Below are 25,053 nucleotides of genomic sequence, written 5' to 3'. Positions count from 1 at the left end.
GAGTATGGCAATACCTCCACCTCCACCAACAAGAGAGGCAGAACCTAATTTCCTCTAGTGTGTTACTGCTATTCACTCAGCGGACTATCTTCTGGACACATTTACCTTTGTGATGTCAGTTATATGTTGTATATTGGCTCTTAACCAATGTGGGATCTTCAGTAATAGTTTCATTCACCATGATTGACTTTTTATTTTTTTGTTTGTTTATTGTTCCCATTTGGTTCCTATTTGGTTTTGTTGAATAAAATCCACCCAAAATAATTCAAAGAATGGTGTTGTATTTCTTATCTCTATTTGTTCACTTTTTTTTTGATCCATCATATATTTTACAAAGTTACAATGAAAAAGATTGTTTATTCATAAATCCATTCCATGTAGGTCATGTTATTCACAATTTTTATTAATTTACAAAAATGAACACAAATCAAAAAGTAATATTTGCATAAATTTGAAGAAAGATGTGTTCTTCATATGTTTCTAATACATTAGAACCCATGCATAATCCCAAAACATCTTGCAATATCTTCACTTACAGTTTCAGACCATGACACGATGAAAGAACGGGATATGATTTTAAAAAAATCAGATTAAATAGGCAAACTCTTTTTGATTTGTGTTATCAGATGGAGCCAGAACTTCTGCCTCACAATAGGAATAACATAAATAAAACACCAATAGTTAAAATAATGGCAGCACTCCCTTTTGTGGCCACAAGATCATTCAAATACACTGTTGCAGTATCTGGTGGAATGTCACTGCCAACTTTAAGTGGTGTGCTACAAGACGTTCTTTCTTCAACGATGAGACACATCAACAACTTCATGCAGTTAACACAAAATGTGGATTATGCTGATATGAAGGAAGATTTGTATGCTTTGGGTGGCTTACCACATGTGCTTAGATCGATTTACCCAGCACATATTGCCTAGGTGGCAACAATCAACAGAAAACAAGTCTAATGCAATCTTAAAAATTACAATTCAATCACTGTGCAAGTTGTCTTTGTACAAGATATGTACATCCAAAGTGTGTGTGTCTTCACAGGATCAACCCATGTTTCCTTTGTATTTCGCAGCAGCAGCATAAAACAGCAAATGTCACAGCTTTGAAATGTCCAAATGAAGATGACCTGGTGAAGGAACCTAAAACAGATTAAAACAAAAATAATTTCTTTGCATGATATGACAAAATAGGCACATTACAAATGTCAGATTCTGAGGACACATTACCTAAAAACAATCATGGATAAACAATGTACATAAACATAGTAGTCAATGTATCAAAACGTAAATCAACATACATCTTTGCCCTGGATTTACCTTAACTTGCCCTTTCAGAAAAATGTCTAGCATAGACTTTTATTCTCATGAGATAAAAATGTGGCTGTAAATGTAATGTCATTATATGTGAATATATATTTACACTAATGTGAAGAAGTTGTCAATACCATCTTGATGCAAGTCAATTCCTTCCTTTTCACCACTATCATCTTCTTTTGGCATTCCAGGATCCTCACCCGGTGACTCTTCATGGTCTCTGTCCTCTATGATGTAAGGGATGTTCTGTCCCAGGGTAATGTTGTGGAGCATGTCATGGTGATTTTGCACACCTTATGGGGTGAGTTGAGGAGGGCTTCACCAGTCTTATCGAGGCATCAAAATCTGTCCTTTAGGAGCCCAAAATGCTGCTCCACTGGCCTCCGCTTTCTTCTATGGGCCTCATTGAAGCAAACTTCCACTGGTGTTGTTGGATTCCTCAGTGGTGCTACCAACTATGGTCAGTTAGGACAAGCTGAGTGTCCTATATGAAATGAAAAAAAGTCAATAATATACATACTATTTTTGATCAGTAAACTTCAAATTAACAAAAAAAATGTATAGCCAGATTGTACTTGCCAACACACCAGGCCCTCTCAGGCCCAAGTTGTGACATTTGCAGGGGTATGGTGCTGTTCTATAGTACAAAGGAATCATGTGTTGATCCTGGAAAATGTGTACACATGCTTGTGATATACAAATAGGTTAAGCACACAACTTGCATTTTGATTGAATGGAAGTTTTTCCGATTGCAGTAGACTTGTTCGATGTTGTATGTTTGCCATCAATTGCTCCAACCACATGTGGTAGGAGACCCAAAGCATAAAAATCTCCCTTCACATTGGCAAAATCCTCATTTCATAGAAACCATATGAAACTGTTGTAGTATCTCAACATTGAAGAAAGAACTTCTTGAGGCATAGCACTAAAAGTTGGGTATGACATTCCACCAGATACTGCAACAGTGTATCGAAATGATCCTATGACCACAAATGGAGTACAGCCATTAATTTCACTATTATTTAAATTGCTGTGGGATTCCTATAGTGAGGCAGAAGATCTGGCCCTAGCTGATGACATAAATCAAGACTAGTTTGTCTATTTAATCAGATTTTTTTTTATTATATCTCAGTGGTGGCAAGGTCTGGAAATAGTCTCAGAACTTGAGGCTGTTGTCTCCTCGCTCTTTAAAAGTAAAAACAATATATACAATTTGCACACATATTTTTGAAATAGAACATATTTTTTACATAATTTAACACATTAATCATTATTATTTTTTAATTAAATTTTTACATATTTTTTAGCAAAATTAAATGTACAGATAATAGATTTTAAATGTATCCTTTACACATTCTATTTTTTCCCCAAACATTCTGTCACCAGAAGTGTATACGAAACCACGCAACTATCGCATTTAACCACAGTTACACACTACATTATACTCTTTTTGTCAAAACAAATGAATACCATAAGCATTTTGAATATGTAAAAAAAAAAATATCCACCATTTTGAGTGGTGGTGCCGTAATTAACTTTCACAAACACACTATTTCACAATCTAAAATGGTGGAGGCCTGACGTCGCCATCAGTACATTTCCAATGAGACAGAAGTCGGCTGAAGTTGACCGGGAACTGGGTGTGAACCTCCACGACAGAAACAGCCATAGGCTAACGTGTGTGAAAGCAACCTACCAAAGGAAATGGATGTGTCTGTCTCCACTGACAATTTCGAACATCCTGTAGATGCACGTGGCATTTTTAAAAAAGCCCATTTGCCTCCAAACAGTGCAACCAACAGTGCCTCCTCAACTTTTGCTGCGATTTCCAACTTCTGGGAGCCACAATGCCAGGAAAAGCAGGAGATAGGCCCCAAACTTCTCCTCAGAGGTGCTGGAAATGCTGACTACTGATGTCCTGTCCCTGTACAGGCAGCTGTATGGCTTGGCAGAGGATGTATTAACAGCACAGCATATGTATTTATTATGCCGTAGAAGTAATTTGAACCTACCTAAAAATATTTTTGAATTTCTTCATCAGCATAAGTAAATACATAGGGCATAATGCATTAATAAGCAATTTAAGTACTGAATCCATAAAAACAATTGTAACATATGGAAAATACTTAAGTGACTACAAGTAAGTGTCACCATTTTGAAATGCCCAAACAAATTAAACAGGCTTTCATTTTATACAAATATTGGTACAACATTGCAGTAAATATTGACACACATTGATTCATATATATATATTTTTAAATAAACAAATCTGCTTTTTGCCTTGTACACACAATGTACAAAGGGAGTTTTGCTTTATATTACTGTTGGTGACATAAGTTCACTCTTCAAAACGACAAATCAGAACCATTCAGAGGTGTTAAACAGTTCCTGGAATTAATTGAAAATGGTTAAGAGAAATGATTAAAAATAATATATGAGCAATAAAGGGAAATTACAAAACTGACCAAATGGTTTCCAAAGATGTTGCCTACTTGCAGGAGATAATGATAAAAACAAACCAGAGTTAAAAGCCTTGAAGCATGTGAAATATGAACATTTGGAAATGTTTCCAGAAAACAATTCATGATCAGTTATATTTACACAGATACAATTAAACTATTGCAGATGTCTTTACAGCAGGTGAAGGGGACCTTGGCCAAGAAGGTGGGGAAGCAGTTGGCCACTGTTTCGGGTGGTGAAAAATCTTACACCGATGGACACAGGGGCATGGAGGGTGAGTGGACTGGAACAGATGCCACCACCTCATCATCATCTTCAGAGGCCTCCATAAGTGATCAGTCCCTGGCGGTGGTGGGCCGTACAGGAACTGTACACCAACCACATCCTTGTCCATCACCCAGAGGCCCATCTCTACTCTCCCTCTTGCTCCACCCCCAGTTGTCCAAACCTGGACCCCTAAAAGGGCTGGGATCTCCTTCACCACACGCACCTTCCTTCTGCCCCCGTCACTCCAGTTGTGCTTAGTGAGGAGGCTATTGACCTCTTATGCTGCATCTCCGTAGGCCGGACTGCGATAGTGAATGGAATCCAGGGCCTTAGTTGCCAAATGCAATACATGGTTGCATTTCTGGATGCCGTTCACCGTTCAATGTCTGGCATGCAGAGATTGCTTGCATAAATAGCCTCCTCACTCAGCCCAACCTTCTGCCCCAACTCAAGTCACTTCCTCAACCCAAATTCCAACTCCCAACCCAAGTCCAAGCATACTCACTTCTTCACAGGCACCCACTCCAACAGACACAACCAGCACAATCACACTTACACAAATAAATACAAACACAGAAGGAAACACAACTAAACACACAACCGACCTACACACACCATTGCCATTACACCAACAAGCATCAAAACCATGAGCACACACCAAACCACACAAGAACCAATACACCCACAACCACCATAGCCCACCATACCTACAACTATCACCACACCCACAAGCACCACCACACCCACAAGTACCACAACCACCACCACACCCACAAGCACCAGAAACACATCAACCACCTCAACAGCACTCTCATCCAAACTAACACACTTGCACACAAAACAACACCAACCAAAACTAAGCACACACACTCACCAGAATACCAACCAGCCAAGCCAAACCACACACATCCAAACATATACAACATACACCAGACCCACATGAAGCTGCCAAATATACAGACAAACACACGTTATAACCACACCAACCACGTCAATAGCACACTCATCCAAGCCAACACACTCACACAAAAGCACACCTACACACACAACAGCACCAACTAAAACCAAACGCACCCACTCACCTTAATACCAAACACCTGCCAGAAAATACTCACCAAAACATACACAACATACTCCAGACCCACATGCAACTGCAAAACATACAGACACATACCCTTCACCCACTCCAGCTTCTTCTACCTCCAAAACCCAATCCTCTCCCACCCCTCCTACCCATACTCCTCCTCCTGAATTCACATCTTACTTGTCCTTAACCCCTGTCAAACCTAAACCCACCCCTCCCAAGACAGATCCTTGAGATGCCTGTTCTATGTACAATAGATGCCTCTTCATGAGGAGGTTACCCTTTGTCAGTATGTATGAGGCAAATTATTGGCAACACAACCACCACCTGTTGTCATGGCTCATCAAAGGACAATCAAACGGTGTCCCTCTCTGGATGTAGTCCATTACCAAACTATGAGGAATTCGCCACCTTCTTTCTGCAGAAGACAGAAAGCTTGAAAAAGGACCTGCGGACCTCCCTGGAACAAGCACCTCTCTCACCTCAACCCATTCTATCTGCATACCTGACTACGAATCCCTCATATCCCTCTGGCTACCTCCCAAAAACAACGCATCTTGGAACTCCTTCAAAACCTTTGAGGAAAGTGACATCCTCAAGATTCTCACATCACTGAAACCCTCAAGCCACTTCAAAGATCCTCTACCTCCCAATTTCTTAAGCTGATCAAACTGATCTAAACGACTTCTTAAACAATTTCTGACCTATCTAAAATAATCCTACCCTGACAAACCTCCTGGAAAAATGTGTTCACATCCAACTCTGCAACCACATTGAACAATTCCATCTATTAGTCCTATTTTAATCTGGCTTTTGACCAGTGCACATCACTGAATCAGCTATGACACACATAGTGGACGATGCACTAAAAATGCTGACTCAGAACCAATCATGTCTCCTAATCTTCCTGGACCAATCTTCGGCATATGATACGGTCAAGCATGACAATCTACTAGACCTCTTGGAACACTGCATCGGGCTACCGGGAAAGTCCTTAACTGGTTCACTTTCTACCTCCATAACAGGACTCAAAGAGTTAACTTCAATCACTCACTATCACAGACCATTCTGGTCATGTTAGCTGTCCCTCAGGGCTCCTCACTTTCGCCCACTCTTTTCAACCTGCTCATGGAGCCGCTAACGGAAATTCTGAGTTCATCCAACATCAACTACCATATGTATGCTTACTTTACCCAACTATACTTAAAAGTCTTCTGCACTGAAGCCATCCATGCCCTCAACACAACTATACAGATAACTCAGAATTGGCTAGAATCTTAGCACCTCCTGCTAAACACTCCAAACACAGAATTCCTCCTAATCGCCCCACCCAACCAGTCTCCTGTCATTGAAGACTGGTTAAAACACCTTACAGCCCTAAACTGCATTCTTCAGGGCATTGACTCAGTGAGATCACTAGGTCTAACTCTAAACAAGAACCTCAACATGCAGAAGCACATCAGTGCCGCCACCAAAGGAGCAAACCACCAAATGAACATTCTAAGGAAACTAAAACCCTTCCTCCCCCTCAACGATTTCAAGCATGCAGTGCAAGCCTTAGTGATTCCTAGGTTGGACTATGGAAGTGTTACCCTCTCTGGATTGCCCAGATCCAAACTGTCTCCATTAAGGGCTTTGCTCAACACTGCTGCAAGACTCATCACAGGCTCAAAAAGAAACAACCACATCACCCCGGATCTGAAATCCCTCAACTGGCTACCATACAAAGCAAGAGTTCAGCTACAAATTGCCTGCATGACTCAGAAAGTCCTCCACTTCAAAACCTCCAGATACCTTTGTCAAACGCTCATACTTTATGGCGGCTGCAGATACTCCCGATGCGCCAACACCCTTCTCTTGAAACCACAGAAATTCCTCAAGAAAAAAACTTACAACCAATCCTTCTCGGGGATGGCCCCGAGAATTTAGAACACCTTGTCCCTGAAGTCAGAATGAATCCCTCAACTATTTCCTTCAAGAAAGAAGTGAAAGTACTTGTTATTAACAAATTCATCCCTTGATTCCAGGATGCCCTTCTTTCCTCAGCCAAATTCTTGACCACTTTCACCGATGACCTCTTGGTTCTCAACTTATTTAGTTCGGAATCTATCTTCCAGTTTACTGACATTGGCTATTCCTATAGTTCTTACTTAACGCTACTTACGGCCTTTGTTGATATTTTCCCTCTACTCCATGATCCTGTAAAGCATTCCCTCCTTCCCTCACTGGTTGACACCTATACATTGTTATTGATTGTATTGCTATCACTGTGCTGATCTCTGTAAATTTGTAAATCTATAAAGCACTCTGATACCCGCAAGGGACAAATTCGCGCTATAAAAATCAATCTAAATTAAAAAAATCAAGCCTTTTGTTCTCTTCTATGTTTTAAATTGAATAAAATATTTATGAGAGAAGTATCTCATTTATTAAGAAAAAGATTTTAATTTTACAAAGTTTGTCAACATTATTTTTCATTTGCAATTTTTTTAATCATAAAAATGTTAATGATGAAAATGCAGATCACACATTTTTACATACAATTTTGACAGGAAATACAACAGTTTTTTAAAATGTCTTAATTGTAAAGTTCATACAATAGTTAAAAAAAATTGTGATGTACATTAACATTTTGGTGCAAGCATTCATCATGATAATGAACTCTTACACCAAAAAGAAATTTGAGATTTTTGTTTTTAAGTGTTAATACAGGTGTGTTTATTTAAACGTAATATGTGAATACACATATATACATCACACCTTACAAAAACTAAGATTTAAATTTAATAAAATACAGAAAATGCACTAGACAAAGTGAAATGTTACATAAATAAATATATTTATTTCAGTTTGACTAACATTGATTTTACATATATTTAAAAAATGTATATTTTTTCTTGTCTAGTGCAATTACAAAATTATATTAAATGTATTCAAAAAATGTGTAAAGCAAATGTTTACAATTTGATACTTCATGAAAAATTAGGAAACTCACCTGTATGAACACATTATGAATTCTGTTTAATGTCATCTTTTGTGTAAGAGTCCATTATCATGAAAGAAGCAGCACCAAATTTGACAATAATAAAATTAATTTCATGCAGATGTGTTTCTTTAAAATTCTAAAATGACAACATTACATACATATGCATTATACATTGGAAAATGATTGCTTGTAAGAGAGATTTCAAAATGCACGAGTCCAGGACTAAAAGAAGCTTATCTATGATTCCGTCGACGACGGGGTTGATTTGCTTCGTGGTCAAGTAGCAGCAAAAATGGAAGGACTTGGACGATCGGGTTAATGTCGGAAACTGCAGTGGAAAAAGAATACAAAGGTATGTTTCTACTGTATATACATTTGAGAGTGCCAACTCAGGTGTGGAGGTCTACCCGCCACAGTTATGTTGGTGGAAAGGCACATCATGATTGGCCTGGCGAAAATATTGGCTAGACTCCCTCAGACAGACGGTTTTGCCTATCGTGCCATCCACGCAGAAGGAAAATTCTGATGGAGATGATGACACTCGGATGGACTATTGTCCATAGACCCGTCAGCATATACATTGGGCAGGCGGACTTGCTTAGTAGGCTGGAGTCGAAACCGACGGAAAAGCGACGGTGGCACCAGAACCGCCAAGATCTAAATCAGGCCCCAAGGCCTTCTGTAGGAGTTCACCAGCATTTTGGTGCGCAGATGGCAGGGGAGGAATCTCAGTGAATCTTGAGTTTCCTCCCCACAATGGGGTATAACTACACAGGCCCAGAAACATTCCTTCATTGGATATGCACATTTTTGTCATTCTAGGTAGAAAATTGCTGAGGAGGAGAAAGTGTCAACAGGCGGTTTTGGCTGGTGTGGGTGCCCTGTGTCCTTAGGGTTAGGTTCTGTCTGTCTGCTCCACTGTGGTTTTGTAGGGCTGGGCAGGGTTGGGTCTGTGGTGATACCACAACCCACAGCTTCTGCAATGTCAAAATGAGGTTGAGTGTTTGCAACGTGCATTTGTGCTGTTTTAAGCATATTCTGTGTGGTTATTTTAGATGTGTTCAGCAAAAGGTTGAGCAACCTATTGAACTTAAAGTTTATTTTTCTTAACAAATCATGTGTGTGTATGATTGAGAAGAACGACAAAGGTTTGTTTCTAATCACCATGGCGACTGAAACTGTTAGTAACCCAAATGCATTGAGACTAACTTCAACCTTGCATTAGGTGGAGTTCAGAGTTGGTGCATTTAACTAAGTTCACTCGTATCACCCAGGGGTGGGAAAGCAAACCTTTTAGAGCATAGCAAGAGACTCAGGCATATCTATGAAAAAATCATGCAACAAGTCACCTTTCTGCACTGCATGTTAGGGAAAGGGCAGGAATGCATCATATTTAACAAAATATGGCGCATTCCTGTCTTCTACCCACGCTGGCGCACAATCGGCTGCCTAGCGCCAATGCGCCATGGTGCAACGGTGCCTGCATAGTAAACAGATTATGTTTTTGTGCAGGAAGGATCACATTCCTGCACATAACCAATCCTTAGAGGCATTCCCCTCTGTCTATGTGAGCAACAGAATGCAGTACATACAAGAGGAAGTAACAAGGGGAAATAGATATTTTTCCTCGTTACACCTCACCTGGAGGGGCATAACATTTTGATGCATTCCCAGTTCTCCCAATCATGGTAAATCTAGGAATGCTGCAAAATCTATGTGTGGATGCATGGGAACACCCACGCTTCACCATGGAACGCCTCCCTGGGGCAGAGTAACGCAGCAATTTGCGCTGTTACTCTAGATTTATCAAGGTGGCCTTGCAGAGCTTGATAAATCTAACTTAAGAGTTGCATTGCTCGAAACTCTTTTATAAATATACACCTCCGTTTATGCAACAATATTACCCGAGAATATTTCTGATGTTCTCCCTCATGTTTAAGCGGTTGGCTTGGCTCTACCTCAAAACCACCTAACGCATAAAACCCCTCCCCCCGAAGTCACTTCTGTGTCCTCTCCTTCACGACAACCCAAGAACCCGTAGCAATTAACTACTCTTCTTCAGCGCCTGCATGGTGTGTAGATGACCTGCCTCTGTTTCTCTCAGGTATTTAAGGTCTTCAGCTGAAATTTAGTGTACGCTTCACAATCTTCAGCGCTATGGTCCCAAGGCAGGCAGAGGCAACAAGTTTCTTCGTTGTCTCTTTAAGCACACTTATGATGGCACCCTGGGTAGAATCTAAGGGGTGTATTTTCCATTTCCCCCTGTGATTGCAACTCCCTGTCCATGAATTTTTCAAACACAGTCTGCTGCCTCATGAGCCACCTATTTTTTTTGGTGCAGTTTGTTTTCTCACTCTTTACACTTTAGTTCTCTGGAAGTTGTTTTTCCTTGATTTCTTTGACAAACAATCAACTTATAAACTTCTCTCAGCACCCGTGTAACTCTGGTTGTTGCAGCCAGACCCAATGGTGAAAAAGAACCTAAAGATGGCAACCACGTGCAGGGGCTTCCGGAGCACACGTCTGACATTACAAGGGGACAGACATAGTACTAAACTGTACCAATCCCCCCACAGAAGAACAAAAAAGGACTAAGTAGTCCAGACCCACCTATTAGCTGGCGGAATGATACACAGCAGATGAAAAAAGATTCACACCACAAAAAAGTATAAAAGGCCTTCGCACAGATGGACAGCCAATCAAAGCAAAGGCAAACTAAGAAAAACAGGAAACAGCCATTACAACGCGGCCTTTACAACGCATTGCCATTACAATGCGGCACTTAACACACAATACCTTTACCACGTATAACCTTTACCATGCATTTTTTTGTACAACACATATGCCTTTAAAACGGATTTCGTTGTAAAGGCATGAATGATAAAGTCATTTACATTTTAAATGTAAGCATTAGCAATTTTATATATATATATATATATATATATATATATATATATATATATATATATATGGAAAGAACTTCGCCACTGCTGCCACATACACTGGAAGGACGAACACGGACCCAAAGCATTTCAGTGCGTGATGATTTTTTAATCCATAAGTGCACCACGTACCACCATGACGCGTTTCGGAATCAACATGGAGGCCTTGATCACATGACGCCTGAGGTAAAAGCCAAATTATTTAAAGTGCCAGTGTCTACAACACGTGATCTACAGGCCAATAGACATAAAAGACATATCGATGTAAATGCAAAATGTGGCCATAAGACAGTGAAAGCTGAATTCGATAATACAAATTCTTCACATTGTACAACATAACATCATGTGCAAATTAGCAAAATCGGCAAGGTATTAAATTGCAGCAACATTTGTAAAAACAAACTGTGGGCAGCTGTTGGTCATCTATTCGAGTAGTGATATTGAGATTTTTTTAGTGCAAACTGCTAATTAGTTGTTGCTTAATTAATATAGGAAGCAACATGCCAACTACTTGAATAAAAACAAATGTGCAAATTGAGCAATGTGCAAATTACTGCAAGTGCAAGAAAATATATATATTCAATGAAAAAAACCAAAGGTTACAGGGACGTTGTAGTTAGGCTCAGATTACACTAGCACAAAACCATTGAAATTTAGTAGTTATAGTTACCTAAGAAAACCATTCCTTACGCCTCCACAATGCACTGCTCATGACCTTACATATTACATCACTCATGACATGGTCAGTGACATATTGATGATATCACTGATGACATCACTGATGACATCATCCAGAGAGTGGGTTTCGTAAACGTTTCTGAGAGTTAAAGATATATACTAAGGTACTGTATAAGTTAAATAATTTATTTTTGTACTACTAATGAGTGATACTGTTCTAATATATGTCATCCCAGTAACGGTATCAGTGTGAGAGTGGGTGTGTGAGTGGTTGTATGGGTGTGTGAGTGGCTGTATGGGTAGCTAGGAGGGTGTGTGAGTAGCTGTATGGGTGAGTGGGTTGTTTGAGTGGTTCAGTGAGTGTGTGTATGTGAGTGGCTATATCAGTGACTGTGGTGTCTGTGCAAGTGGCTCTATGGGTAGAAGAGTGTGTGTGAGTGGTTGTATGGGTGATTGAGTGGTGGTATGAATGGCTCTATGGGTGAGTTGGCTCGGTGTGTAATTGTATGCATTGGTATGTGAGTGGCTGATTGACTGGGTGCATGGGTATGTGAGTGGGTGTGCGAGTGGCTGTTTCACACATTAAGTATTTGTGTGAGTGGCTGGATAGAGTGAGTGAGCATGTGAGTGACTGTACTGATGTGTGAATGGGTATGTACGTGCTTTTGTGGAAGAATAAATTGATGTGTGAGTGGCTATATGGGTGTGTGAGTAGCTCCGTTAATAGCTGTATGGGTGTGTGAGTGGCTGATACATTATTCATAGGTATAGTCATACTTAAAAAGCTATAAATGCTCAATCTATTTCCATCATTATGCAACTTGCTTTCCAGTGAAGTTTAACCATGCTTAATACCAGCTGCAACAAACAGAGAATAAATAGAAAAGAAAAATGCACAATGCAAAGTTCAAGGGGAATTTTAAACAATCATATACAAAGCAGCGTGCGAAATGCAATGCACAAAATACAAGGAAAATTAGAACAAACTTGAAAAACAGCACATTTTCTGATTTAAGAGATTTATAAATCCTATTACAAACCATTTCATTAGGGGTGACAGAATAAATGAACCGGCCTCCAAGGGGGAGTGAATGTTACATTTAATAAACATAGGTCTTAAAAAATAATGTCTAGCATTTTGCAACACCGTTCACAAAAACAGCGCATGATTAATAGCCTGAATATATTGATGGCACATCTCACAGATTCTATTCTTCCTCGGGATTCTTTCCCATTTGCCTGTAATTTCTTGTAGGGGCAACATGTGCAGTCTCAGCAAGAGGATCAACCTTCTGATCCCACAAGGTAAGTTCCAGATGAAATAGGGCAGTGGTTTGTTCCCAAAGTACTCCCGCATACCACCTCATTAAGCAGGTTAGACTGACTTAAGGCAATATCTCTAGCCGAGCTAATATTAGACACAGAACTCTTTATGAGCATCTTCAAAGCAAACTTTGACATAAAGGAGTTGATTTTTTAACTAAGCCCAAACTCTTCATTAGCTCGCTCAATGCACCTAATAAAGCTGGCCGTACTTTCAACATGGAAAAAGTGTAAACTCTCAAAGCTGCCCTAAGTGTACCCTCGTCACCATCGAGGAGTGAGTTGCCCTACCTCAATGCCGCTGCCAAGGAGGAAATATATGAGGAAATTAAACCAAATTCCAGGTGCATAACATTGGGAGCCGCCAAAGAATTTAAACTACAAATTTGTCGCAAAGTTCGACCTTCAGCCCCTTCAAAGAAAAGCCAGTAACTCATATTCAGTACCTCAGCGGCATACAACAATAAAGGACGGATGTTAACTCTAAAAACAGACAGACCGTGCCCAAAAAGGTGTCTCCCGCAGATTCTATCAAAAGCTATGCAATACACTGGCCTGGGAGAGAGACCTGCAAACACAGAGATTCATGTTCCACGTCCCGCACATTTTTGGAAAAAACATTTCCAAGGTATAGATAAGAGTCCTCTATTTCACGTTTTTCAGTGCCAAACAGCCATTGGAAACTCCTCTTTAACATTAACCCTTTCTTGCGTAAGATCAAACCTTGCTTTTGGCAATGTTGATCTTCAAAAAGTGGGCTTTGGTATATTTAGCCAGAGCTTCCAAACAATGTTGCAGACCAATAGGCGTTAAATCAAAAATTACCACATCATTGGTGTATAATAGAGAATCAGTAGACATACAAATTCTAGGGGCATCTAAGAGATAGTGTGGAAGAACCAGGAGAAGAAGCTTCCTCCACATGGTTTGACGATAAACTCTATCAAAAACTGTGGATAAGTCAATGAATGCCGTGTAAATTGGCATACCCCGAAGGAAGGCATATTTCTCCAAAATGGTCTGGAGGACCGCAATATTGTCTAATGTGCTATAATTTCTCCAAAAAACAGCTTATTCCAGAGGTACAATATTCTGATCCTGAGCTCACTGTTGTAAGTGACAGAGAATGCTCTTAGCAAATAATTTGCCAGAAGCATCCAACAGAGCAAACTGTATGAAACTTGACGGATATGTTTTAGGACGCTTCTTATACAATGGGACTACAGCACTCCCCTTCCAAGACTGGGGAATTGTCCCAGTTCGATAACAATGATTATACAACGGGCAAGAAAAGATCACAAGGCAGTGGCCTCCTTTTTGATAACTGAAATTGGTATTTCGTTTTGGGCCTAGACGCCTGAGGTTCTGGTATTCTTTATAAACCCCTCAATATCCTCCACTGAAGGAGCACTGTGCACCAAGAGTGATGCCTCATCCAAGGAGAGCATCACTAGAGGGACTGGCCTATTGCTCGCATAAACTGAGAAATATAGTCCATCCAAACCTTTTCAGGAATCGGGATGGCCTGCGCCTCCACTCTTGAATCACAGTACTCAGTGATCAGACACCAGTACTTCCTAGTGTCTTTGGCGGCCCTTGCTGCCTCTCTCAACCAAATCCATTTTGTATCATAGCCCCTTCTCCTGTCACAAAGTTTACGGCAACTCCTTACTTGTTTGAGATGATCATTTTCCTGTTGGCAACCGAAGGAAAACAACAAATAATGTTTTCATATTAATTGATTTATTTCTTGATTTAGTATTTTCAAAGAAGATTTACCCTTTTTTGGCACCCGAGGGCCAATAGAACTAGTACTTAATTTTCAGATCTCTTCCTTGTGGGACTCGAAAAAATAAATAGGATCACCAGGACCATGTCCCTGTTGGTCAGCACAGGCTCCCTTAATTTTAAGACTGACAATGGCCATATTTTTTATGGTTTAAATCTTTTATTAAGTTTTCAAGCAATAAAAAAAACAAGACCCCCAGATCCGTGGGAACAGTGCAATATGGACAACAAGTGTTGTAGGTAGTAGCATTACCAAAGTAAGATGAGCGGAGCGGGTCTGTGGGAAACGAATAATGAAAGGGAAGGGAAAAAATAAAAGCAAACAACATTAATCCAACATTACCAAGCCCCACCCCCACCTCCCCTCGTCCACTAAAAAGAAAAAAGGAGAAGGAATAATATGGAAATCAGCGTGGTCGCGTGCGATGTTGTTGTGAGGGATCATTATGTGTGGGTTGTGTGTCTGAAAAACGGAGGAGTCTGAGGTATCGGGGGTATGTCAGTTCTCAAGACTCCGATGTGAGACGGGTCAAGAAGGGCCGCCCCAGTTTTGGAAAGTGAGACCCCTTACCAGCTAATGTAAGGGTTAATTTCTCCATACCTAACACCTGCCAAAGTCGTTGTAGCCATCCGGAAAGTTTTGGAGGCTGGGAAGTGCGCCAGTGTATCAGGGTGTTCTGTGTAGCCGCGCCTAATCCAATGGCAATCAGTCGGCCCCACCGGGATTTGAGTGGGTATGTTATGGGATTGGGTAATCCCAGGAGAATATATGCGGGAAATCTCGGGAGCTGTGTCTCGAAGTGGGTCTCTACTTCATCGAGCATCTGCGACCAGTATGATTGGATACGATCGCAGTCCCAGAGGAGATGCACCAGGGTGCCCACCTCCCCACAACCCCTCCAGCAGAGGGCAGTTTGTCGTGAGTCAAATCGGTGCAGGCATTCCGATGTGTAATATCAATATGTGGCTACTTTAGTCAGTGTCTCAGTGAGTCCCAGGCCATATTTTTTATTGTCAAAAAAGAATGACCATTAGATTTATTAAAATCAGCCACACCCAAACAAGGTTTCCCCGGGTCAAACACCCGGAGATTAAAGGCCCCTGTCGTACCCACTAGACTATGGTCACTTATTATAGACAGGAGAAGAAAGAATGTATAACAAATCCCAAACATTTTAAAAGAAACAACCACATAATCCAGTAAACTCTGAGTAGAGTAGGCATGGAAAGTAAAAAGAGTACCGTCCCCCATGGGAGCTCTCCCATTTAACATAATCAAATCAATTCTTCTAAGTCTCTAGAGAAGAAGGAACCCTAATTTGTCCATTCTAATTTTATCAGGGAATAAAAACTCGTGTATGGACAAAAAATAATTCTTTGACAGAATTGGCATAAAGTGCAGAGGCAGAATTAGACACTTTAGTGTTTAGATCTCTCATAATTAGTACATGGGGCATTCTTCCCTAATAGCTATACCATAAATAAAGGAGAAAAATAGACTCACCAGGTGCTCAGAAGGTTTCCCAGGTGGAATATACATATTTGGCAAAATGAAGAAAGATGGACAGCCATTTTCTCCCAGGCATGCCAACTTCAGGCATAAGCACAAATTTGAGGGCTGTCCATTAACTACATGATTCCAGATAACGGAAATCTTAAGTAAGATTGACAACCTCACCACACCCCAGCCCCCCCCCCCCACTAGCATGATCCCTTTCAGTATGCCTGGCATTACTAGAGAATACAAAATAACCACTGCAATCAAATGCTTTACATGACCAAGTTTCTAGAAGGCACATAATTGAAGGATTCAAGGATTTCAAAAAATGAATTTGTTCCTCATTTTGTCCCAACCCAGACATATTCCATGTCAAAAGTAGCCCTCCCAAGCTACCTCAAGGGTTCATTCCTCTTGGATGAGGGGGGGAGGGGGGGGGTGCTGCTATTCAGAGCTCCTGATACCCAACTCCACTGGACCAAATCATCTTCCATGTCAGTGACCTGTGAATGAAACACCGAGCCTGCCACCATATTAATTGTTTGACCCCTGTGCCCTAAAGAAACCACAATGTCTTTGGGGTTCCCAAATATATATTCAGAATCAGGAGCCACTGCATCAGGCATCACTGACTTAGAAACCCTAGGGCCATTCAAATACTGAGTTAAAGGATAATGGATAAGAGATTTACATTGATTCATGACCGGTGTAACATCGATCCCTCACTTAAGGAAGTGCTCACAATTCTGCACAACCAAATTTGCGACAATCAGAGAACCAAAAGTGACCATAGAATAGGGGGATGGGCCAGATGAATGAATCTTCACATTACAAATGTCACCACTGGACATCAAATTAAAGACTCAATCTCAGAAAAGGAGCTAAGAATGAAATTTCTATATACTGGAGAAGATTAATCGTCAAATAACCAAATAAAATCCAAAATAAGAGACAAAACATTCTGCACCCCACTGGTCTTGTTTAGAAAATCCCTCGGGGGAATCCATAAAGGGACCCTTTCCCTCTGAAGAAAAACCTTTGCTGCATAGTTGAGCTGAGAGCAGGAATGTGGGAAGGAAGCGTCCGTGGTACCAACATCAGGATTTATCATAAACAGAAAATCAGACACCATATGGCCCTTATTAGGCACCACCTTGAAGGGCACTTACCTCCTGAGTTCACCCATCCAGACTACCAACTTCCCTGAAACCGAGCTCCAATTAGAGGAAACCCCACATCCCATTACACCGTCCACTCCCAAAGGCTCAACCAACTGACTGGGTGCGGGAATTAGACCCCCTGAGGGGGAAGAGGCAGCAGAAGTGGAGTAGTCAACACCACTCCAGAGCAACAACCACCCCTGAAGCAGCCACATAACGCATGGTGGATGCATTAAAAACATGTATACACAAAAGAAGGTATCCTGAATGAAATAGACCAGGGGTTTACAAGGTACTCGGTAGAGTACCGGGAATCTCACAGAAAGTGAAGGACTGTTCTCATACACCACCAGGTGTCATGCTTCATCATTGACAGTCCTCGCTCTCTAGAAACTTCGTTTGGTAGAGAGCGGGCCTACACCTGGAGGCAGGGAGGCATTTCTAAATCAAGTGGGGGCCCATGAAAGTGAGTGATTATTTAAAAAACAATGTGAATGCCAAAATACATTTATTTAGACAGGCAACTACTTGGTATTAAAAATGGAAAATGGGGGAATTAGTATCTCATCACCACAGTGATTGAAGTCGTCAACATGTTTCTGCCTAAATGGCCCAAGGGGTCTGTGGCATTCATCAGGATGAGATAAAGAATGTGGGCTCCAATCTTACCAAAGTTGGTTCGAAATTACCACTGGGTAGGTTGACCTGTGTCAGACTCTACCTGAAAGAGTTTCCTTAAACCTGTAATGTAAAACATTAGATTGCCATCAGAAATGAATCAGAGCTTAACTGAGAAATATCCGGTCAGAGTACAATGAACATTACCAACAGGCATCAATATACATATAGTGGCTATGTTGTGTGAAACACGTGTCACTGCAAAAGTGACGCACACAGTTTGTTTTTCACAAAAGTGTGAGACCAGCTGACAACCTTACCCTAATGGAGGTTTCTAAATAACCCATGGGAGAAGGATGAAGGAGAGACCTGTGTAGTCACACTCTGACAGAAAAATTAAAATTGATTGGGAGATAATTGTGCGTTCAGTATTTCCCTGTGGAAATAGTTAAAAATGCACACAAGCACACATTCACACCACCACTCATACTCTTATTGCCTCAAGGTGCATCTCTCTCCGTCTGCCTAGTTGTGTTCACTCCTCTGCCCCGATGTGGAAAGAAGGTGTGCGGGATCGTAACCTTAAATAGGTCCCTTAGTTGTTTAATTGGTAGCACGCGAGCTCACAGGCTTGTTTAGTGGGTTTCTGGTGTCCGGAAAGTATCCTGCATGCTCCTACAATCAGGTGCTTGATCCTCGCTAAATGCCCCTGAGTTGATTGTCGTGCTTGCATATGCTATTTCAAAAACGTGTGGGTGCCCCGATGTCCTGTCTGAGACTGCCTGGGACTCGCATCAGCTGTGCACTCACATCCGCACTGGACCGCTGCATGGGCCCAGGTGTCCCAGCGGGGACTGCCTGGGCTTCGCTTCGTGTTATGTTGTTATGTTATGTTAGGGCAGCTTATATAGCGCATGGCTACCCCAACAACAGGGCGTCCCAGCGCTTGCAGACGAGCCAGATACACAGCAACCGAGCCAGGAGTGGGAAGAACTACAGAAAACTAGGCCTAAGGAGTGTTAAATAGCCAGGTCTTAATTTTTTTCCTGAAAGACAAATGATTCGTAATAGCACGAGCTTCAAGCGGGATTGTATTCCACAATTTCGGAGCCAAGTATCTGAAGGATCGGCCTCCTGCTCTGCTCCTCTGAATCATAGGAATGTGGGCCAGAAACAGATCTGCAGAACGGAGAGCCCGAGAGCTTCGTGGTACAGCGCATGTGGGCATTGCCCGCGAAGCAGAGTGCAGAGCGTCACAAGTGACGTGGCGCAGGAGGATGTCTATCTATAAAAGAGCTGGGATGAGAACCAGATCTTTGAGTTAAAGCAATGTTGCTCGCATTGAAAAAACAAGTTTAGAAATAAAATTTAAATAAAAATAAAGGAAGTAAAATGCGATTTAGTCAGCTAGATTTATACTTCCTAAAGATGCGCCCATTCTGGCTAATTTTCGGTTTATATGTATCATACTGTTGAATGTTTTCCGTACTGACATTAAACGCATACTTTTATATGCAAGAGGTTAAAAGCCTGAAAAAAAGGCCATCTGTTGGTATTACTATGGTCACAGAGGGCCCCAACTTATCTCAAGGTATGCTCCTCCCGGTAACAGTGTGGTGGAAGGATTTTGGAATCCTGGGATGACAAAAATTTGTAATATTAATGTTAATACGTGGGATACAGGGAGGCTGTCTGTTCCTTCGAAATAAACTATTCCCCTCAGCTCAGGCACTGAATTAACAAAGGCCATGTTTCCTAGGCAGTCACATCCCTCCTTGTGATGTGGTAAATATTTAAATTACCTGTACTATTTTTTATGCGGTAAAGTCTAGTAAGAATAACTCAGTCAAAATAAGAGGCAGAATCCGTGGTATTAGAGGTTCTGAAAAGGACTTTATTCCTTACAAAGGAATTATGGTTCGAACCAGGCAATCATATTCCATCACCACGAAGGTTCAGGAAGGGATCAGCAATACATTATTGACAAGTAACAATATATATATGAAAAGCATTGCATTAAGACAGATGCAGGAGGCGTAACAGCTGATAATACAGATAAGAATACACATACGTAATGAAAAATAGGCGTAATAATAGGCGTATACTAGAAACGTCATTTAAAATGATGTCACAAGTGGGTGGATCCATAAGAGAATCCTGCAGTGTCAGCAGAAATATTTGGCAGAGATGCGCGCGCAGCCGCATGACGTGTGATTGACGTGCAACTAGAGGGTGAAGGGGAATTGACATTTAGCTCTACATGTGGAGACAGAAGTCTGGGGGTCAGGTCAACCTAATCCCAAATCGTATCTAATATCTTTGTTTAAGGAACTGTTTTATCCAAAAGGAAAGGTCTCTCGGACGGAATCTATTCTATACTGACTGTTAGTGCATGTACAAGCGTCTATGTGTCTACATGAGATGCGAGGGGGCAGGAATCTTCCATGGTGACAGGGGCTATGAATTACTTGCATAAAGACAGCGAGGCCGGGCCCTTTGCTCGGTAGCTGGAGGGATGTTTACCTAAAACTTCTAGACAGGAATGCATTGAATGAGGAGCGGAGCAGATAACTTGAAGGCTGAATACAGTTTTTGGCAGGCAACAGGCCGCGTCAGGCACCGTTAGCCGCGCAGGGAGTAGGACAAAGTTCATGGATACGGATGCAGGTCCAGGCTGGAGCATTTTAGAGGCAGAAAAAGGAAAAGGCTTGATGGCAGAATTCAGAGCCTACTCGCCTGAACTGTAAAACGTGAAAAGTGGACCATATAAAGTCGGTGGCCAATCATACTTAGGAATGGAATATTCGACCCATTCATGGCGGATCTGAAAGAGGACAGGTTGATGTTAGACGCACATGGATTTGCGTCTTTATAGCTGGAACTGGAGGGAACATACATGTACTTGTAGCATGTACATGGAGCCGTTGGGGTCTAAGATAGGGGACACAATTGACCATAAAAATTCATATTTCCTCATTCCCTCCTTGTCCCCTACGGACCCTCATGAAATATCCATCTTCATCAATCTGTTCATATAGCATCATTTGTTCTTCTTTCTTCTTCCGGGACCTTGAATGAAAATTTGAAGGCGGGATACACGATGTGGCACACAGACCACAAATCGCTGGCCCACATTGTAGACACAAGCAGCAACTGAATAGTATGAGAAAACCAATACCTAGGAAGGATAGGATCCTCCATCCCCAGGTTGACAATATGCTCCAGAACCAACCGGACCAAGTCCAGGTGCCTGGATTCTGGTGTATCTGGCTTACGATTTTATGAAGTCGAGTTATGGCTTTATATACTGACGGCGCGTTTTCTGGTATGAAAACACAGCAACTTGATCCGATGACCCTACAAGCTCCGCCCCTATCGGCCAGAATGACGTCAAGGACAAGACGATTTTGAAGAACAACAATCCGCATCGCAGACTGCTCCTCTGTTAAGTTGCCTAAGGCGGAAGTAGTTTCATTCACTACTGCTTCAAGGGTTCTAGTTAATCTACGTATCAGCTTACTATTAGTGACTGTACCTATATAGGGAAAGAAACCTTTATTGAAATCTGTATATTGCTCCCATGCTGTTTCAGTGTAGTCGACAATCGGGAGATCTCTCTGCTGTCTATTGGGTACTAAATGGGTATTCCTATGATAATCAGGCGGGGCTAGGAAAACAGGTGGCAGAAGGAATGCAATGTAACAGGTACCATCCCAATCTAGGGGTAGGCGCATGTATGCGGTGTGACCACAGATGAAGTAAGAGTGACGGGAAGCTCTAAATGTAGACTTGCCTTTATCACTGAATTCTATTACAGTGGTACATTTACTATGGCCTATGTGTATTGAACCATTCTTTCTTACACATAATTCGCCTCTAACTGGAAATACTGACATAGTGGGCAAGATTGGTGTAGCTTCGGATTCAACATTCAGGATCATGAGGTTAAGTGTAAAGTTACCTAATCCATATACTTCATTTTCTAGATCAGTCCCTGTTCTTTTGGGAAGTCCCTCCTTGTTAGGGTAGCAGACTTTAAGTAAAACTAGGTTCAGGTTTCCCCATACCCAGTTGTCTTGATAAACTACTGAATTTGAATCTAGGGAATTAATCAAACTAAACCATGCTCCACAGGAGCCATTGTGTGTGAATGGATACGGAAAGAGGGGTAGAACTCCCCTGTATTTCTGATAAGGAGGGAGTCGACCACATATCCAACAATTTGTAGCATTGCTGGTCTGATGAGAATGATGTAACATACTAATGAATGTGTTGTTGCGCAGCGCAAATCTATAGGACAACTCATGCGGAGGTAATTCGCTAAAAGAATGTTCGGCAGTAGCATTGAAAGCACGCTTGGAAATAGGGTAATACATGTGTAAAAATATACTGACAGTAATAATCAGAAGACTTAGAAAAAACATAATTAATAATGTCACTATGCAGTGACTACGAAGTGATTTACAGTACGCATGTTTCTTGAGCTGTTTCTGTCTATTTCTCTCTCTATTTCGGTCTAGAGGATACATGTCAGAGACAAATTCAACCGATTCACCTTGAAGAGGACTTAAACAATCAAATTGTCTGACTTGCTAGACCTTAGTTTCAGTTTATAGTTCTCTTTTTCTGGCCCATCAACCAGGGGGAGTTTTGAGTCAGTCTGTGAGGGAATGCAGGGCTGAAAGTTCGATTCAGATGGTAGTCCATGAAATTTTTTGATATGGCTCGAGTGCAACCACCCTTTACGTCCCTCAATCTTCACAGCTGTCCTTGTGGTCAATAAGACGAGCTTAGGCGACTGCCAGCTAGGCTCCAGCGGGTTCCTTCTGTCGAAGTTCCTTACAAGCACAAGGTCTCCCGGAACCACGTCATGGGGCTTCACCTCAGTGTTATCGGGAAAAGCTGCAGCTACCTGTGAACGACAAGATTGTAGTGCAGACATCAAGGAAGCCAGGTAATCTGTCAACATATTACAATCAACATCAGTGATTTTACGAGGTATAGGCGTCCCCCACATATTTGGTGGTCTACCGAAGATCACCTCATACGGGGATAGCCCTGTTCGAGAGTGTGCTACCATTCTCATGTAAAAGAGCGCAACTGGTAAAGCTACTATCCAGTCGACACCTTTTTCTCTACATACTTTGGACAGTCTAATTTTCAGAGTTTGATTATGTCGCTCCACGAGACCTGCTGCCTCGGGATGTCGGACACAGTGGAATTTCCATTGGTAGCCTAACAGAAGTGAAACATGTTTCATTAGCTCGGATGAGAACGGCTGGCCATTATCTGAGTACACGACACGGGGCAAACCATACCGTGGGAAGAATTCTCGAACTAACTGTTTGGCAGTAGTCGGGGCAGTGTAATCTGAGACGGGATACGCCTCTGTCCACCGGGAAAGAGCGCATACAACTACAAGGACATATTTGAATCCTCGACATCGTTCCATCTGGATATAATCCATCTGGAGGACTTCAAAAGGGTGATCGGGGGGTTGGAATCCACCCTGTTCTACAGGTACGCCTTTTCCTGGATTGAACTGACAACAAATCATGCAGGTGCGTACTTTCTGTTTAGCTGCTGCTCGCAAGTGTTTATTGAACCAAATGTGTTGAATACTGTCTAGCATAGCTTTCTCTCCTAGGTGCGCTGGACTATGTATTGTGTTAATGATGACTTGAACCATGGAGTCAGGAAGAAACCATATAGATTTTCCCTTCGTCATCCATCCTTGATCCATTTGGATCCCTCCTAATTCAGTCCATCTCTTTATTTCTTCTGGTGTAGCATGTGTCTGTATGTCAATTACATCAAGGGCGGGATCCTTAACTGTCATGCAGTGTGTTGGTGTCGGAACTATTGTTTTTGTCGTGTCAGTTGTATGAGTCTGATTCTGAGCAGTTTGTTTAGCTGTTCTGTCAGCTAGGTCGTTACCCTGAGAAATAATGTCAGTCACTTTCGTATGGGCCTTGCATTTCATAATCGATATTGCAGTAGGCAGATGTATTGCATCTAACAGAGCTTGAATAAGGGGACCGTGCTGGATGTGGGCACCGTGAGAAGTTAAATAACCTCTCTCTCGCCAAAGCACGCCGAAGTCATGGACGACTCCGAATGCATAACGTGAATCTGTGTATATGTTGACTTTCTTATTTTTGGCTTGAATACAGGCGTGTGTCAGAGCGATGAGCTCTGCTGCTTGAGCTGACAAGGTATCGATACAATTTGTTTCAATAACTTCAGTGTCTGTTGTGACTGCATAAGCGGCCACTAACTCTCCTGTATTTGTTCTCATGCATGAACCATCTACATACAATGTCAGGTCTGGATCTGATAATGGAATATCTGTCAAGTCTTGTCTGGGTTTCGTCGTAATAGTAATGACTTCAATACAATCATGTGCCAATGGGTCTGTTCCATTTAATGGCAAAAGTGTGGCAGGATTTAATGTACTACAACGTCTGATTTCTATGTGTGGCTGGAACAATGTCAATTCATAACCCCTCAGTCTTGCTATAGTCAAGTGTTGTGTTTGGGTCCGGTTCAAGAGAACCTCTACTGCGTGTGGTACTTGTACTGTCAATTGATGTCCTAACACTATGGCATCGCTTTGTCTGATAGCTAAAGCTGTTGCTGCGACTGATTTCAGGCACGCAGGAAGAGCCTGAGCTACGGGATCTAATGTACTAGAAAAATAAGCACATGGCTTGTGTGATCCTGCTTGTTCCTGCGTGAGTACTGACAAAGCAGTACCTTCACGTTCTGTAACAAAGAGTGTAAAAGGCTTACTGTAACATGGTGTCGCTAAGACAGGTGCTTGGCATAAAGCTTTCTTTAAGTCTTCAAAAGCTTGTGTATGTTCTGGAGTCCAAGGGAGGACAGTCGATGTCGCTGCCTCCTGCGTTGTCAACTGAATGAGTGGTTTAG

This window comes from Triturus cristatus, chromosome 4_2 (genome assembly GCF_964204655.1).
Source record: "Triturus cristatus chromosome 4_2, aTriCri1.1, whole genome shotgun sequence".
Classification (NCBI taxonomy): Eukaryota; Metazoa; Chordata; class Amphibia; order Caudata; family Salamandridae; genus Triturus; species Triturus cristatus.
The sequence above is the reverse complement of the archived record's forward strand: the minus strand, read 5'-3'. Positions refer to the sequence as shown.